The sequence below is a fragment of the Hydra vulgaris genome, chromosome 01 (genome assembly GCF_038396675.1).
Source record: "Hydra vulgaris chromosome 01, alternate assembly HydraT2T_AEP".
Classification (NCBI taxonomy): Eukaryota; Metazoa; Cnidaria; class Hydrozoa; order Anthoathecata; family Hydridae; genus Hydra; species Hydra vulgaris.
In genome coordinates this window covers 69,948,412-69,965,089 of record NC_088920.1, presented here as the reverse complement: position 1 = coordinate 69,965,089, position 16,678 = coordinate 69,948,412, and the positions used below count along the sequence as shown (strand labels likewise).

Below are 16,678 nucleotides of genomic sequence, written 5' to 3'. Positions count from 1 at the left end.
ACGGTTCAACTTGCCAAGTCACTCTACCAATTTTATTTTCAATTTTAAAATATTGAATGCAGTCCTTCTGGTTGTTAAAGTGTCTAAATTAAGAACCTGCAGGAGATCTTCATACCGGAATTTTTTTAGGCTGTGAGGTACTTTTGTAGCTCTCTTCTGGGTACGTTCTATGCGTTGGATTGCAAATTTTGAATAATTATTACAGACTGGAGTAGCAAGTTCTAAATGTGTAAATTAGATTAATAACTTCTTGTTTACTATTTAAAATAAAAGAATAATGTCTCCTTTTGAGTAAAATAAACTCGTTTCATCTGCAAATAGTACTAGATTTAAAATATTTGAAAATTTGTGGAAACCATTTATGTAAATATAAAGTAAAGGTGGATCTTGAACTGATTTTTGAATAACACCCTAAGTTATTTAGTCAGACTTTGCTTCTAATCACGAAAAATGCTACTTTAGCCTTGTTCATAATCATCTCTTATACTTTTATTTTTTTATTTTTATTTGATTGTTTTTTGTTTTTGTTTTATTGAATTTATTTATGGTATTATCTATGTACTGATATGATCTTATTTTATTTCTAATATTTTTGTATAACATCTATTTAATTTTAATAAATAAGGTCTTCTTCTTGCTCTGGCAATTAACTTTAGGTCTTCTCAGGGCCTTTAAATTTAGATCTTCTCCTAAATTAAAAAATAAAAATTAAAAAAAAAAAAAAAAGAGGTTCGGGACAACGTAAGAATTTTAGCTGAAACAAATGTGTAATGCCCAATAAATTAGGAATAAGAGTTCTTGTCACAGACAGTTTTGTCACAGTGCACCGCGAAACAGCATTTAATAGGAAGTTCACGCCTCCTTTCTAACCGATGTCGCAAAACTTGCCCAGAGGTGAGGTTTGAGGTTTCTGAGGCAAGTGCGCTACCACTGCGCCACGGTTGCTTATATTGTAAGTTTGAGATATCAAGTATTCAGTGACGGATCCATGGATATAGGGGGTATGCATCACCTCCCCCCACCAGAATCTGAAAGTTCTGAAATATTTTAGAAATAGAGGATGTTCTTTATTTTTTGAGAGACCCATATGTGATATAAAATACAAAAATGTTTCAGCATCCCCCCTCCCACAACAAAAATTCCCGGATCCACCACTGCAAGTATATGAGATATTGAGAGACAAATGTAATACAAAATAAAAAAATGCTTTTGTAAAATTATTAGCAATTGTAATTAAGGAATGTTCTATATTAGTTGTTTGAATTATATAGAATATAATCGGGGATTAGCTTGACCAATCTCGTCCATTTTAACACATCTCTAAAATCTTATTAAGTTATAAGTTTTAACCTTTGACAACCAGTGACATCAGTGCTAATAAGTTTTTATCCTGTACAACCAGTGACACCGGTGCTAATAAGTTTTTACCCTGTACAACCAGTGACATCAGTGTTGCAGTCAAACGACATTGTATTGAGAAAAATCCCATAAAATATAAAAGGGAAAAGCCCAAATAAAAGGGAAAAGATTTAACAGAAAAAAAAGGTTGTTAATTGTTAGGAATATATTCAAATCCTTTCAACAGGCTTTATATGTCATCAGTCATCAAGAAATTATCCAGCGTTCATTACCGTGTAAAGTTTACAATATTCCCAGAATAAGACAGCGGCATAACTTCCAAGCAAAGTGGCATTCTATATTGAAATAATTTTCTTTACTGCGGTTTTATGCATAACTTGTTTATAAATAAACTTTAAAAAATTCTTAAATAAGTTATAATTATATAATTATAATTGTTTTAAACGTATTTTTATTTATTTAATGATTAAAACAATTAAACCTTTTTTTATTTCATTACGAGTTTTTAAAAACTGCTTTCAGCAAATTTGTTATTAATTTTTTTATTAACACAAGCATTTTCAACACTTTCGATATTTGAAAGTTAATCACTCGAGAAATAGATTACTAAAAAACTGTTCCAGGTTAAGTTTGAGGATTTTACTCCTTTATTTTAATTCATTTAACAAGTATGTCTAGACCTTACTCACTTTGTGAATGATGTTATTTAATGCATTAGCCTTAATATTATTTTCTCAAACATGTTTGTGTTTACGCTTATTGAGTTTGCTTTGCTGCACTATGAGTTTTTTATGCACCTTTTTGAATAAAAAACTTATGTTAAATTTTTAAATAAAATCTAGATTTTTATCTAAATTAGGTAAAGTAAACAAACAAAAAATATATAGATTTTTTATAGAGGAATTTGTTTATGAATATGGATCTTTTATAGTTAAATTTTGTTTGGTGACCTTATGTTCTAAAACAAGGTAAAGTTTTTAAATTTTTACTTAACTGTTTTTTAAATAACTGTTCTATATACTATTACTTTATAAAAGTTCTTTATGTTGTTCGTTTTCGTACTTTATTTGGTACGTAAATTTATTTGGTAAGTATATTCTTATCAACAGTTGTAAAAATAAGGTCAATCATTGTAAATAATAAGTTTGTTATGATTGACCTGCTGACCTGGCAACACCCCGTGTGTGGTGAATTTAGATTCAAAAATGTAAACAACTGAAATTCAAAATGTTTCAGCAAAAATAATATACAAAGAATGTATACTTTATATTGTCATAACGTTTAAATAAATTGCAATTCAAAAGTTCAATTAATTTTTTCCATAGGATTTAAAATTTTTTATCAACTTATTTTTAATATATATATATATATATATATATATATATATATATATATATATATATATATATATATATATAAATATATATATATATTTATAATTAAAAAAGTAAGATGAAAAAAAACAACTTTTTTACGGTACTTAAAGTTTCATGCCGTTTGCGGCACTCATCAGCCATATATTTAAATCAAGAAAAAACCGTTCAAAAATACAATTAAAAAACCGTTACAAAATTAAAAAAAACAATGGAATGAGTTCTGACGTCAAATAATAATAATAGTAATAATAATGACAATAATAATAATAAAAATAAAAAATAAAAATAATAATATGGAAAAACATCTTTTTTAATCGCCAGTGTCATATTGGGACAGAAGGAATCTGTTTCTATGTCTACACTTAGAAACAATCTCACTCCTTTTATTCAATAAATTAGTACTTTTATTATATAGAATTTCATATTTTTCGGTGAGACATAATTTGCAAGATTTAGATGTTGGATTATATGCTTTACATCGCCTGACTATAGGGACTAAATTTTGTCAATACATTTTCCACTTGACTATAGGGACTAAATTAGCTTCTTTTAACTTCCATACATGTTTTGAGAGTTCAGTATCATTTTTGTATTTAGCGATGTTAAATGATTTAACGTGATTAGCGTATCTTAATTTAAAAGGAGTCTCACTTATCCCAATGTAGGACTTTTCATTAGAAGATGAATCAAGATTATCAGTTGTAACAGTTGCTTGATATACAATGTTGCTTGTTAAACATTTATTAAACAACGGACAGAGATTTTTATTATAGCAGTTACAGCCCTGTTGATTAAGGTTTGTATTGTTGCATAAAATGTATTTGTTGTGCGAATTTATAATAGATTTTACACTTGGCATACAACTGTAACTAACTTTGACTGTGTTCCTGTTAAAGATTTTATGCAGTTTATTATTATTAGGAAAATGTTTGTCAATAAGTTTCAAAAAACATTTTCCCAGGTTGGTGCTGACGTTTTTACTAAATGGAGGGTTAAACCAAATGATGTTGCGGGCTCTTTTCCGTTTTGGAGTTGATATTGTTATAGGATTATATGTTAGACTACATTTATAACCAGACTTTAATAAAGCTTCATTATATAGAGGAATAGTATTTTGAAATATTTCTTTGTTAGATGAATTTGTAGACAATCTAAGTTCAATCGAACGTGGTATTTGTTTTAATATACTCGGCGGGTGATTTGAATCAGCATGGATGTAATTTAATGTATTATCAGGTTTGAAATAAGGTTTAAAAGTGCAGTCACTAAGATTTAGAGTCACGTCAAGGTAGTTTACAATTTTCATGTTGCATTGTATAGAAATCCGTAAGCCATTGCATTTAAATATTTCGACAATATGCTTTTTTATTTTTTCCATTTGAGGGCCGCTTTTATTACTAAAAACTGCCAAGCCATCGTCACGGTATAAACCAACCTCAAGCTTGTTATAAAATTTTGAAATTTGAAAAAGAAGAAATATTCCTACCAGCTCACAAACCTCTGCACCGTCGAACGCTCCCATGGAAACATCAAATAAACCGCTTGATTGCTTTATCCAAACTTGATCATTATTAAAAAGCAAAGACTTTCTTGCATGAAAAATTAGTGGTATGTTTTCTTTATTTAATGTTAGGTGTTGCTTCGCAAAATTGATAGAGTTTTTAAGAAGTGTTTCACTGATAGAAGGGTAGAAGTCAATAATATCAAAAACTAAAAATTTATAAAGGTGTTTATCTTTTATGGCCTTAAACCAATCGATAACATTTCGAGTGTTTTTCCATTGATTTAATTGTAATATATTTCTTAGGTCTGTATTAATTTTAGAAAGAATATCTTTACTAATTCTACCAACCTCGTTTTTAGCAGGATTCAATAAACGGACAGTCGGATTGTTTTCAAAATTATCTTTATGGTCTTTTAAAGTGATAAAACAATCGGAAGATGTGTTAATGTCAATTTTATTGAAAACTTCATGATTTTTCAAAAGACGTTTACCTTCTAAGTTTACTTTATTTATTATGTTTGAGTTGGATAATTTGTAGTTTGAAGTGATGGCATTTCTTAACAAGTGGTTGTAATCATTTTTAGATAGATTGTAAAGATTGGTCGTTTTATCAGCATACGTATAAGTTAGGTTAGATTTTCGAATACTGTTTATATCTTTTTTTAATTTATTTTGGAAACTGGTGTGCACCTTTCGAAACTTAATGTGTTTTACAAGATCAATGAGTTCATTCTCAAAAGCAATCATTTCTGTAATTTGTTTTGGATGATTAGATGTTTTTAATCCATAGTTATAATAAAAATTGTACTTACTATTTGAACTCTTGTTTAAAAAGAAAAACGCTTTCCATCGCATTCTTTTAATTAACGTTTCAGTTTTATCCAATAACTGTATTTTGAAGTCTTTAATGGATGGTATCGGAATGTTCTTGACTGAATATCCAAAGTTTATTTTTTCCATCACATATGCGACTTGATTAGAGTGCTCAACGTATGGAGCAAAAATATTGTTGTTTTGATTATGTAATAATAATCAATTTTTTCGATTTGAGAGTGATCAATATAAAGTGAAATAATCACAAAATAGATCAATAAATAATTAAAAAAGTAAGATGAAAAAAAACAACTTTTTTACGGTACTTAAAGTTTCATGCCGTTTGCGGCACTCATCAGCCATATATTTAAATCAAGAAAAAACCGTTCAAAAATACAATTAAAAAACCGTTACAAAATTAAAAAAAACAATGGAATGAGTTCTGACGTCAAATAATAATAATAGTAATAATAATGACAATAATAATAATAAAAATAAAAAATAAAAATAATAATATGGAAAAACATCTTTTTTAATCGCCAGTGTCATATTGGGACAGAAGGAATCTGTTTCTATGTCTACACTTAGAAACAATCTCACTCCTTTTATTCAATAAATTAGTACTTTTATTATATAGAATTTCATATTTTTCGGTGAGACATAATTTGCAAGATTTAGATGTTGGATTATATGCTTTACATCGCCTGAGAATTTTCCACTTGACTATAGGGACTAAATTAGCTTCTTTTAACTTCCATACATGTTTTGAGAGTTCAGTATCATTTTTGTATTTAGCGATGTTAAATGATTTAACGTGATTAGCGTATCTTAATTTAAAAGGAGTCTCACTTATCCCAATGTAGGACTTTTCATTAGAAGATGAATCAAGATTATCAGTTGTAACAGTTGCTTGATATACAATGTTGCTTGTTAAACATTTATTAAACAACGGACAGAGATTTTTATTATAGCAGTTACAGCCCTGTTGATTAAGGTTTGTATTGTTGCATAAAATGTATTTGTTGTGCGAATTTATAATAGATTTTACACTTGGCATACAACTGTAACTAACTTTGACTGTGTTCCTGTTAAAGATTTTATGCAGTTTATTATTATTAGGAAAATGTTTGTCAATAAGTTTCAAAAAACATTTTCCCAGGTTGGTGCTGACGTTTTTACTAAATGGAGGGTTAAACCAAATGATGTTGCGGGCTCTTTTCCGTTTTGGAGTTGATATTGTTATAGGATTATATGTTAGACTACATTTATAACCAGACTTTAATAAAGCTTCATTATATAGAGGAATAGTATTTTGAAATATTTCTTTGTTAGATGAATTTGTAGACAATCTAAGTTCAATCGAACGTGGTATTTGTTTTAATATACTCGGCGGGTGATTTGAATCAGCATGGATGTAATTTAATGTATTATCAGGTTTGAAATAAGGTTTAAAAGTGCAGTCACTAAGATTTAGAGTCACGTCAAGGTAGTTTACAATTTTCATGTTGCATTGTATAGAAATCCGTAAGCCATTGCATTTAAATATTTCGACAATATGCTTTTTTATTTTTTCCATTTGAGGGCCGCTTTTATTACTAAAAACTGCCAAGCCATCGTCACGGTATAAACCAACCTCAAGCTTGTTATAAAATTTTGAAATTTGAAAAAGAAGAAATATTCCTACCAGCTCACAAACCTCTGCACCGTCGAACGCTCCCATGGAAACATCAAATAAACCGCTTGATTGCTTTATCCAAACTTGATCATTATTAAAAAGCAAAGACTTTCTTGCATGAAAAATTAGTGGTATGTTTTCTTTATTTAATGTTAGGTGTTGCTTCGCAAAATTGATAGAGTTTTTAAGAAGTGTTTCACTGATAGAAGGGTAGAAGTCAATAATATCAAAAACTAAAAATTTATAAAGGTGTTTATCTTTTATGGCCTTAAACCAATCGATAACATTTCGAGTGTTTTTCCATTGATTTAATTGTAATATATTTCTTAGGTCTGTATTAATTTTAGAAAGAATATCTTTACTAATTCTACCAACCTCGTTTTTAGCAGGATTCAATAAACGGACAGTCGGATTGTTTTCAAAATTATCTTTATGGTCTTTTAAAGTGATAAAACAATCGGAAGATGTGTTAATGTCAATTTTATTGAAAACTTCATGATTTTTCAAAAGACGTTTACCTTCTAAGTTTACTTTATTTATTATGTTTGAGTTGGATAATTTGTAGTTTGAAGTGATGGCATTTCTTAACAAGTGGTTGTAATCATTTTTAGATAGATTGTAAAGATTGGTCGTTTTATCAGCATACGTATAAGTTAGGTTAGATTTTCGAATACTGTTTATATCTTTTTTTAATTTATTTTGGAAACTGGTGTGCACCTTTCGAAACTTAATGTGTTTTACAAGATCAATGAGTTCATTCTCAAAAGCAATCATTTCTGTAATTTGTTTTGGATGATTAGATGTTTTTAATCCATAGTTATAATAAAAATTGTACTTACTATTTGAACTCTTGTTTAAAAAGAAAACTTTAAAAGACCATAAAGATAATTTTGAAAACAATCCGACTGTCCGTTTATTGAATCCTGCTAAAAACGAGGTTGGTAGAATTAGTAAAGATATTCTTTCTAAAATTAATACAGACCTAAGAAATATATTACAATTAAATCAATGGAAAAACACTCGAAATGTTATCGATTGGTTTAAGGCCATAAAAGATAAACACCTTTATAAATTTTTAGTTTTTGATATTATTGACTTCTACCCTTCTATCAGTGAAACACTTCTTAAAAACTCTATCAATTTTGCGAAGCAACACCTAACATTAAATAAAGAAAACATACCACTAATTTTTCATGCAAGAAAGTCTTTGCTTTTTAATAATGATCAAGTTTGGATAAAGCAATCAAGCGGTTTATTTGATGTTTCCATGGGAGCGTTCGACGGTGCAGAGGTTTGTGAGCTGGTAGGAATATTTCTTCTTTTTCAAATTTCAAAATTTTATAACAAGCTTGAGGTTGGTTTATACCGTGACGATGGCTTGGCAGTTTTTAGTAATAAAAGCGGCCCTCAAATGGAAAAAATAAAAAAGCATATTGTCGAAATATTTAAATGCAATGGCTTACGGATTTCTATACAATGCAACATGAAAATTGTAAACTACCTTGACGTGACTCTAAATCTTAGTGACTGCACTTTTAAACCTTATTTCAAACCTGATAATACATTAAATTACATCCATGCTGATTCAAATCACCCGCCGAGTATATTAAAACAAATACCACGTTCGATTGAACTTAGATTGTCTACAAATTCATCTAACAAAGAAATATTTCAAAATACTATTCCTCTATATAATGAAGCTTTATTAAAGTCTGGTTATAAATGTAGTCTAACATATAATCCTATAACAATATCAACTCCAAAACGGAAAAGAGCCCGCAACATCATTTGGTTTAACCCTCCATTTAGTAAAAACGTCAGCACCAACCTGGGAAAATGTTTTTTGAAACTTATTGACAAACATTTTCCTAATAATAATAAACTGCATAAAATCTTTAACAGGAACACAGTCAAAGTTAGTTACAGTTGTATGCCAAGTGTAAAATCTATTATAAATTCGCACAACAAATACATTTTATGCAACAATACAAACCTTAATCAACAGGGCTGTAACTGCTATAATAAAAATCTCTGTCCGTTGTTTAATAAATGTTTAACAAGCAACATTGTATATCAAGCAACTGTTACAACTGATAATCTTGATTCATCTTCTAATGAAAAGTCCTACATTGGGATAAGTGAGACTCCTTTTAAATTAAGATACGCTAATCACGTTAAATCATTTAACATCGCTAAATACAAAAATGATACTGAACTCTCAAAACATGTATGGAAGTTAAAAGAAGCTAATTTAGTCCCTATAGTCAAGTGGAAAATTCTCAGGCGATGTAAAGCATATAATCCAACATCTAAATCTTGCAAATTATGTCTCACCGAAAAATATGAAATTCTATATAATAAAAGTACTAATTTATTGAATAAAAGGAGTGAGATTGTTTCTAAGTGTAGACATAGAAACAGATTCCTTCTGTCCCAATATGACACTGGCGATTAAAAAAGATGTTTTTCCATATTATTATTTTTATTTTTTATTTTTATTATTATTATTGTCATTATTATTACTATTATTATTATTTGACGTCAGAACTCATTCCATTGTTTTTTTTAATTTTGTAACGGTTTTTTAATTGTATTTTTGAACGGTTTTTTCTTGATTTAAATATATGGCTGATGAGTGCCGCAAACGGCATGAAACTTTAAGTACCGTAAAAAAGTTGTTTTTTTTCATCTTACTTTTTTAATTATTTATTGATCTATTTTGTGATTATTTCACTTTATATTGATCACTCTCAAATCGAAAAAATTGATTATTATTACATAATCAAAACAACAATATATATATTTATATATATATATATATATATATATATATATATATATATATATATATATATATATATATATAAAGGCCTGTAGGATCCCTCCTGTAAACAGGGAGGGGGGTGGAGCAGGGGCATTTGCCCTCCCACCCCCACCCCCATAATTTTTAAAATAAATAATTTTGAAGAAATTGACTGAAAAAATAACTATTTCGGGGTAGTACTCCCCCCCTCCCCTTCAATATAATTTTTGTTCCTACGGGCCTGTATATATATATATATATATATATATATATATATATATATATATATATATATATATATATATATATATATATATATATATATATATATATATATATATATATATATATACATATATATATATATATATATATATATATATATATATATATAGTGGTTTTCATAAATTTAGACGCACTCATTTTTTTTTACATATATGTAAGAAAATACATGAAATAAAGATAAAATAAAAGTGCTGCCGCTATGTTTGATATATAATTTAATAGAGGAAGTGAAACTCTATTATAGAGTACCTAAATTTTTTTTTACAGGATGTTTATTACTTATTCTATACCAATTAACATAAAAAAGTTAATTGATAAGCTTGATTTTATTTTATTCATAAATTTAGACGCACAATCAAAAAAGTCTTATATCTTGTTAATTGATAGTTAATTAGTAGTTTTTTTCCCATATTTCTCATTAATAGGCCTAAATTAATTGATTTTGTCAAAAAATCTTATATAAATATGACTTACCTGGAGTAAGTTAACCACTATTTAATAAATAAACAAAAGTTAAGTTGGTTTTGCACTAAAGTTTTGCATTAAAAAGACGCGAAAAATGGGCAAAAGACGTACCGCTCAAGGTGAAAGATGGCAAATTATTGCTCACATCAAAGTAGGAACTAAAAGTAATAAAGAAATTTAAGGTTAATTGGAGTTTCTGAGAAATGCGTTCAGACAACGAAGCAAAACTTTCTTCACACTGGTGGTGCCAGCGAGAAAACGAGGCCAGGTAGACCCTTGTCAACCACCAGAAAGAACAATAGTGCCCTTTTTAGAGCTGTCAAAATCCAAGAATTAGTTGCAAAGGATTGACCACAGAATTCACTATAACGCGAAATACATCTATTTCTCAAAGCACAGTCCGCCGAATACTTATCAAATACAAGATTGGAGTCTACTCTGCTTTGAAGAAACCGCTCCTGTGTCCATATGATAAACAAAGGAGACTAAAAAAGTGTCGTGAAAGAAGGTATTAAACAATAGCACAATAGAAAAATATTATGTGGAGCGATGAGAGTAACTTTGAGCTTATCAATCGCAAATCTAACATAACAGTCAAAATAATGGCTCACAAAAAATATAAGGCCAGGTACATTAGACCGATTGTACAAAGTGGAGAAGGCTCAATAGGAATCTAGTCATGCTTCAATTACAAAGGTGTTGGTATGTGGCAAACATACACCGGAAGAATCAACTCCAGAATATACGTAGAAGTACTGGAAAACAACCTAATTCCATCAATTGACCTGCTTATGCTTAATGATAAACCATGGAAACTTCAACAAGATGGCGCTAGTGCACATACTGCATACTATACAAAGGAGTGGTTAAACAATAATAACATCAAGATAATACCGTGGCGTTCATACTCACCTAATTTGAACCCGATTGAAAACATTTGGGCTTGGATTGACCGTGAATTGGCAAAGGTTCAAATTTCCATAATTGGCCAGCTGAAGAACGTCCTTAAGGAGACCTGGTATAGGGTCCCAGAAGCGATGTGCAAAAATCTTGTTGAGTCTATGCCTTTAAGAGTTCTTAGTTGTATTAAAGCAAAAGACGGATACACTAAATATTGATTTGTTCATAAATTACGTTTCCTAATGTATCGTGCGTCTAAATATATATATATATATATATATATATATATATATATATATATATATATATATATATATATATATATATATATATATATATATATATATATATATATATATATATATATATATATATATTAAGAAACTTAATCCGTTCATTTACAATTTCCAAATTACAATAGAAGAGCCATTCTGAATATTATACAACATTTATCAACGATGCGAATGGTGTAGATTTTTTAAAATCCTTTCTATATAGTTGTCCTTCCTATATAGCTTGTTTCCTCGGTAATAAAAATAAAAATTGGTTAGAGTAAGATATTGAATTTAAAATCAGCATATATTTAAAGTAAGTATAAGTTATTACTTTTTTTGAATTTGGAATGAAGATTCATCTTTTAAAATCAAATTAAATCACGAATTTTTACAAATATTGATTTGTTGAATATGCTTTTAATAAAATCATATCCTGTCATCATCCTGTCATCATCCTTTCAGTATCCTGTCATCATTTAGCGTCAGATTTGTCGGAATATAATAATGATTCATTTAATATTTGTGAGAATATAGTATATGCCAACTTGCATTTATATATATATATATTTTTTACTAATTACTTATACATTTTTTACGTTACTAAATTTTTTAATTGTTTTAATTTTCCAGATCATTAAAATAATCGAAAAAGTGTATATATAATCAATAAATCACTAAAATTTTATAGATGCATACATAAATATCAAAACGTAGAAAAATGTTTCTTGCCAACCAAGCTCATTGTTAAGCGATTGACTTTGCGCTTATATATAGAGGCTACCATCTAAGTATTTTTAAGCGGTTAATCTAAGCGGTTTTAATAATAGTTTGTTACTTATGTAAATTTAAGTGAAATATAATTTGTCTTTAACTTTTTGATTCACATAGAACTTTTTAAAACACATAGAATTTTTTAATAACCGATATAATACAGTATATATAAACTAAACTCGAAAATTAAAACAACTACTAATATTAACCATTGGAGAGAAATTAAATAAAAAAAGAAAACTTTCCTTTTTGTTTAATTTTAAACAATTTTTTTTTTAACTTAATCAGTGCGTTTTAAAAGGGTGGATTTGCAAAAACTCTTGATTTGGAAAACTCTTTGCAATTAAATTTGTATATTTAATAACAGTCGTAATATACATGATTATTATGAGTCCTGAAAATGTCAACCTAGCTGACCCAAGAGCGCCACTTATATGAAAAGATAGCAAATGGCTACTAAAAATAAACAAGATACTGAAAGAGATGTCCAACCTATAAAGAAGCAAAAGCATTAATACGCCACTAAAATGTGACATATTTGACAATATATCACAATATAGTGACATATTGTCAAATATATTACTATAATGTGATTATACTACAAATATGTCATTACATTTATAAATAGTAATGACATATTTGTAGTATTTACTTGTGTCATAAATCACTGATGAATCAAGTTTTGTCTTGCGTGTAACGTTGTGCTGTCAAATGAGGCTATCAAAACTTTCAAGATTGAAATAATACTTGCTAAAAAAACACCCAAATAAGGTCAACTGGATAATTTCTGCATTCCAGAAAATGAAAAACATTTTTGGAAAACGTATGACACTCTTAATGTTTTCTCAAAAAGCAAACATTTATATTGAAAACGGTCCCATTGCTTCCATTGTTTCTAAATTAATAACAAAATGTAGTAAGACACATAAAATTGGCGAGCAGTTGATTTTACCTGCAGTGTCTGAAATATTTTCAACTGTATCTAAAACGGATAGTTAAAATCAATTCCTCTTAGTAATAACACTGTATTTTGCCGTATTAATGAAATGAGTAATAATATTGAATCAAAGTGAGTCTAAAACATCAAGAAATGGAAACTGGTATTCAGGTTAATGAATCCACTGTCTGTGATAATCAAGCTCTGTTGCTAGCTTGTAAAGGCTCGGTTTGTAAAGGATAAAAAATAAAAAGGAAGAAAATTTGTTTAGTCATCGACTGGAAACATATTGCCACGGAGAAAACATCTTTTAAATCTCAAAGACTAATTGAATTTATATGGCTTACCGATTGCAAATATGGTTATTTGTGCCACAGATAGAGCTCCAAGTATGATGGGTTGTTACAAAGTCTTTGTGAGTTGTTTGAAAAAAAAATACCAAACCTATTTGCAATACACTGGGTTATTCATAGGCAGCATCTTTGTGCCAAAAACCTCCGAGGGAGATTATCAGTCTTAGTTTGGTTGTTTGGTAAACAACAGTTATGTAATGCAAACGATAAACAATTTGAAAGACTGCTTTTGCATACATAGATTTAGTGGCTGTCAAAAGGATCATGTCTCAAAAGGTTTTTCAGTCTGTATGACTCCAGAGGCGATTAAACGAATAAAATGAGGGGAGGAGGGGTGAATCCTTAAAAAATACCGACTGGCTTCTAAAAAAAAAAAATCTGCAAAACTAAAACTTAATTTGGAGGTAAATTAATGATCGGTAGCATTAAAAAGGTTGGGAAACACTGCTCTAAACTCTGGAGAAAGTTACAGTCTGATATTGGCAGTTTTAGTTTAATATTTATTAGTTTTTTGCTACTTATACCTCAAAACGTTACCGATTACTGAGATATTCGGTCACTATTTTTTAAAATAATGGTTACACAAATGTGCTACAATATAATGCCAACAACTTTTGTTATAATTTTTTCACTGGTACATGTACCATTTTTATTTTTTCGACCAAAATATTGATTTGCTATTTTAAGCGTGGTTTGAATTGGCTAATGGATAGCGTAAATATATCAACATTTACTAAAGTATAAACTACTGTCAAAATGCAAAAAAATTAAAAAAAAAAAAGCTTGATTAAAGCACTTTTTTATAATTTTTTTGCAATGAAAAAATTTGGTCAAAGAACTACCAGTTAGAAAAAGAAACAAAGAAATCTCTTTAACAAATATTTTATTGACTTTTAAAATCTTGTTAAATACATTTACTTTCAAAATCGATGAAAAAAAACTATTTAAAACCTGTTTTTTAAATTTAATTACCATCAAATGGCTTCTGATTACATTTTAAGGCATGTTCTTTGATTTACTCCACAAAATATTTATTAACAAATAGCTCAATATATTCTTAGTACAAATACTCTAGATTATAAATTATAAAAAGCAACCATGATAATATTTGGAGAAAAAAAAGAAGAGATGCAACATAACAACGATGGGAGAAAGACTCAAGCTTGGCAGATAGAGCAGGTACAATTACTTTTGCAATGCGTTTTTGGACCTAGTATAAAAAAAGAAGAGCATCAAAAGAACCAGCCTAAATATGATAGCAGTATTCCAAACTGGGACAACTAAAAGATTTGTATATGTAGAAAATAATAGAGAACCTTTTTAATTGGAATTAAAGTAAGAGTATAGCCATAAGATTCAAGAGTCGATTTAGAAGAAAAGTTCTTTGCAAATAGTTCTACTTTTATCCTGTAAATAGTTCTACATCAGCCTAAGGACGGTCATGAAGACAATCGCGAAAAGAAACCCAGGGTTAGCTTTAGAAAAAAGAAACCCAGGGTTAGCTTTAGAAAAAAGAAACCCAGGGTTAGCTTTAGAAAAAAGAAACCCAGGGTTAGCTTTAGAAAAAAGAAACCCAGGGTTAGCTTTAGGGTAATAGTAAGTAGTACAATGATGATTTCAAAGAAGAAGTACGAGATAAAAGATTTATGGAGATTATCACATGATTAGAATCACCAAAGGGAGAATATGAAAAAACTGAATGCAAGTTAGGGTCAGAAAGTAAATACTCATCAAGTAGTAATAATAAGTGAATAGGTTTAGTGACAGTAGGTTCAGTGGGGTTAGAGCCGAGTCATTTAGTGTGATTAGCATTAAAGTCAGCAATTACAACAACATCTGCAAAGGAGTAAGGAGCAAGGGCCATGATCAATTGGATCCAAAATTGTATTGAAAAGAGTGCAATCTTAGGAAGAAGTAGAACTATTAGGAACAATGAGAAATGTGATAGAGTGAAAAGGTGGTGAGGTCAGAGGATTCAAACATGATTTTTTGACAAATAGGTGAGTTGATACATAAGTATACCTCCAAAGCATGTGACTATTGGAGTCAAAACCCTATACATCAAGCATGTGACTATTGGACTCTTTGAGACTCAAAAGGTAGGAGCTAACAATACTAAGATCTGAAAAAGGTATAGCTGAATTTAATTTAGTATCACAAAGAGCTAGCAAGTCTGGTGAATTTTGCAAATATTTGTGAAAAATATATTGAAGTTAGGTGGTTGGATGGTTTTTTATGTTTAATGTTTTAAGTTACTTTAAGCTTGGTTTAAGTTAAAAATGAACTTGGCTCATTCATAGAAAGTGCATCTAAGCTATGAGCTCTGCAGTTTTTTCCCCAAATTTGTAACTTACTTTCGAGACTTTTATACACGGGTAGAGAGGGGGAAGGGGCGGGGCAACATTTAATAATTTTCGGAAGGTTTTCTTACCCACCCTAACCTTATTAAGAGCTTTTCCCCTCGCCCGTTCATTAATTTTTACTTGTCATCAACAAAAACTTTATATTTCAAAACTAAAGTAAAAATTCAGTAAAAATAGGCCTTAAAAAAAGGAAAATAACTTTTTCAGTCACCGATAAAAACAAAAACTTTCAGTGTAAACAGACTTTAAAAATCGTAGTAAAAAATATTAGTTAAAATTTGTAAATTATAAACTATAAATACGACCCTCAGTTTTTTAGATTTTAGAAAAACTCCCACTCCCTTTCTTTATCCCCCCCCCCCCTTCGTTTATTAGATCTGGACTAAAATCCCCCTCCTTATTTTCGTTACCCCTCCCCCCTTGTAAAACGGACTCGAGAAAAGAACTCTTTATGTGGCCTCTACAATACGCATCAAAAGCATTAACAGGGACATCACTCATGCGAAACATAGCACTGTTAATACTTTGATGTTTCACAAATGTCAATTGAATAATCCTTTCTGAGAAATACCATAGAGTTCGAGAGAAATAGGGGTTTAAGGTTGTTCAACGGAATTATTCTGCTTACCCCTAAAGTCTTTGCCTAAGTGGCTTTCTACAAGACAGTTACTTGATTACATCGGCCCAAGATGAGTATTTTTATTGAGATACTATTTCTAACTTTGACTCAACTAAGAACCCTAAGACAGGGCAATTTTAAGTTTGATTTTAAGATCTTAGTCTCCGGTCTCAGGTCTTA

The 16,678-nt window shown here is 29.2% G+C and overlaps 1 protein-coding gene across 1 annotated transcript in view; it reads left to right on the top strand.

Moving 5' to 3' along the window:
* Positions 1-2,095: 2,095 nt before the first annotated feature.
* LOC100211449 (calpain-5) overlaps positions 2,096-16,678 on the top strand; it is a 121,648-nt gene continuing 107,065 nt past the window's right edge. The window contains exon 1 of the mRNA XM_065789046.1: positions 2,096-2,327. The gene's annotated coding sequence lies outside the window, so the exon portion shown is untranslated. The remainder of the gene's footprint in view (positions 2,328-16,678) is intronic.